This window comes from Notolabrus celidotus, chromosome 19, assembly GCF_009762535.1.
Source record: "Notolabrus celidotus isolate fNotCel1 chromosome 19, fNotCel1.pri, whole genome shotgun sequence".
Taxonomy (NCBI): domain Eukaryota; kingdom Metazoa; phylum Chordata; class Actinopteri; order Labriformes; family Labridae; genus Notolabrus; species Notolabrus celidotus.
In genome coordinates this window covers 7,663,154-7,666,633 of record NC_048290.1, presented here as the reverse complement: position 1 = coordinate 7,666,633, position 3,480 = coordinate 7,663,154, and positions in this window count along the sequence as shown.

Sequence of the window (3,480 nt, the reverse complement as noted above, 5' to 3'; positions counted from 1 at the left end):
CACCTGCAGGGGGCGCCACAGGTCTGTACACAAAGAAACTGAGGAGGCTGATTTTACTGGGTATGCATGATACTGCAACTAGTTTGATGTGGTAGTTTTATACACTACCAGTCACAAGTTTGGACACACCTTCTCGTGTAATGGTTTTTATTCATTTTAATTATTTTCCACGTTGTAGATTAATACTGAAGAAATCAAAACTATGAAATAATCTGGTTTTGCCATAATATGGATTACAACAGTAGTTAGATAGGGCTATCCATTAACCCTACCTCTGAACAACACAACTGATGGTCTCAAACACATTAAGAAGGCAAAGTCATTCTACAAATGAACTTTTGACAAGGACTTGTGTTAATTAGAAACCATTCCAGGAGACCACTTCAGAATCAGAATCAGAATCAGAATCAGAATCAGCTTTACTGGCCAGGTATGCTTGAACACACAAGGAATTTGACTTAGGTAAACTGTGCTCTCTTTGTACAAGGCATAAGAATAAGACCTACAAATAAAAATGAAATAAAAATAATAACAATAACATCAGCTATAAATACAAAAAGAACAACAAATAGGCATGACTAATATGTACAGGCTAAAATAATATGATAAAAGTGAAGTGGTGAGTTGCAGAGGTAGTTTTTACATTAAAAAAAATAGTAGTTAAATAATACAAAAAATAGAAATATGGAATTCTGCTTGGAGAATTGTTGCATTGTATATCTACATGTATATTTACAGAGAGTATTTATCTGACAGGTATGACACTGTTAGGGTTTAGTGTTCATCAGAGTGACAGCCTGGGGGAAGAAACTGCATGATACTGCAACTAGTTTGATGTGGTAGTTTTATACACTACCAGTCAAAAGTTTGGACACACCTTCTCATTCAATGGTTTTTATTCATTTAATTATTTTCCACATTGTAGATTAATACTGAAGACATCAAAACTATGAAATAATCTGGTTTTGCCATAATCTGGATTACAACAGTAGTTAAATAGGGCTATCCATTGTGTACTAACCCTACCTCTGAACAACACAACTGATGGTCTCAAACACATTAAGAAGGCAAGTCATTCTACAAATGAACTCTTGACAAGGCTCATGTTAATTAGAAAACATTCCAGGAGACCACTTCATGAAGCAGACTGAGAGAATACCAAGAGTGTGCAAAGCTGTCATGAAGGAAAAAGGGGGCTACTTTACAGAATCTAAAATATAAAACGTATTCTGGTTTGTTTAACACTTTTTTGTTAATTAAATAATTCCATATATGTTCTTTCATAGTTTTGTTGTCTTTGGTATTAATCTACAGTGTTTCAAAAACTTAAAATAAATACAAACCCTTGAAAGAGAAGATGTTTCCAAACTTTTGACTGATAGTGTATAAATGTGTTACTTTTGTCCCTCTCTACTTGTTCAACTACTAATAACACAAAGCAATACAACCTTCAGTAAAAGGTCAGCATCCTCTGGTCAACACCACAGACTACTAGTCACAAACTCTTTAGCTTTTAACACTAATCAACCAATAACTGATACATGTTTCATTCATGAAATACGGTCAACATCACCAAAATCCCCCAAATTGCCAGACAGGGTAGGAAGCAGTTTCAGGTAAAATCAATATAATCTAAATTGTAATGACACCAACTTATGGTATTTTAATTGATTTATGTGTCAAATCTATTGGTCTCACTGTTAGATTTTTTTTTTTACAGAAAGGTCAAGTAATACCAAGGCTATCGGGAAACTGGGCAACAAATAGAAAACAAAGTAACCTTGGTTGTCTCTGTGGTTGTCAATTCAACCCATTTTGACACTTGACAGCTGTACTAACATCCTAAATATCATTGTTTTGGCCTAAAGTGTGATGACTCCTCCTAAATTGACCTCAAAATAGGTATCAGCTCCTCCAGTGTGAGTCAAATCAAGGAAAATGTTGGTTTCAGTGAATCCTGAAACTGTGAAACTGTACATGCCATGTCTTAGTCTATTTGTATGGCACAGTAGTGACAGAGTTCAAGGGGGACCTTGAGGACTTGCCTGTTTTCTCACCACAACTTGAAGAGTCGGAGGAGGAATCTCAGAACAATGAAGGGCTAAAACTGCAGGAGCGATCGTGTACGGTGCACATACAGAACAGAAGTCAAACAGAGGTCAGAGCGTGCAAGAGCGTCACAAAATCTGCACCTGCAAGCACAAAGCCCCAACAGTATTATTACATACTATAAATAAACAAATGGATCCATTTATTCAGAGCGAGATCAAAATAGATATCAACGAGAAGTGGAGGGTTCATTAGATTACCAAGGTACCTGAGGGGCCATTTTGGTGACTGAGGTTACAGCAGCAAAACCTACTGTGCAAGAGGCCGATGATCTGATCTACAAGATGGGGGACAGATTGCAGTTTGGCAGATGAGGGAGACATATGTAAGGGTTCCTATCACTGCTTTGAATGCGGACTAGTTTGCAATAAGATTGTTTTAATGTCTTGTGTGCTAAGTGTTTAGAAATGTTGACTTAATAGTTCATATCGATTGTAGTTATGAGTATTTTGTATGATGTGCCAGTGCGGACAGTGTTCCACAAAGCTTTTACCATTTTTAGTTCAGATAAAATAAATGCATTTTATGTGTTCATGTTTTAGGTAAAGTGGGACATGATATTGTGTGATATTAGATATTTTTCTCCAAAAACAATTGGTGTAACACCTGAAACCTTCACTCGCCCTCCTCCCTGAAACATGAAATAAGGATTAATCATCCATTTATTAATGTCAGATAGGCTTAATAGATCTGTAGTTCAAAAGTTGGCACAGACATTTGTTATGAGGGTTTTCTGTCCAAGGTCAAAAGTAAACCAGGTCATACTTAAAAAAGAACAGTATGACAAGGTAAATCCATACATGAAAAAACAAACCCTGATAAATTCAAATGATTGATGCTGTAGCTATGTCAGCTAACCTGAGCAATGCCATCCTGTGGTGTGGTAAACGTGCAAACATAGACTACATTTAATTCTGTCTTTATTACTTGCAGACAAGTCAAAATTAGCTATTTTCTATCTTTCTCATAGGATGTGACACAAACTTTTTGTATTTGCTGCAGATGTTCTTTAAAAGACAGACCCTGTGGGTAAACTATTAGCCTGCATAAAGAGCATGTCACATGAAAACTTCCTATGTTTGATGTGGATGCATCCACACATTTATACACTGCCAGTCAAAAGTTTCGAAACACCTTCTCATTCAAGGGTTTGTATTTATTTTAATTATTTGAAGCACTGTAGATTAATACGAAAGACTATGAAACAACATATATGGAATTATTTAATTAACAAAAAAGTGTTAAACAAAGCAGAATATGTTTTATATTTTAGATTCTGTAAAGTAGCCCCCTTTTTCCTTCATGACAGCTTTGCACACTCTTGGTATTCTCTCAGTCTGCTTCATGAAGTGGTCTCCTGGAATGGTTTCT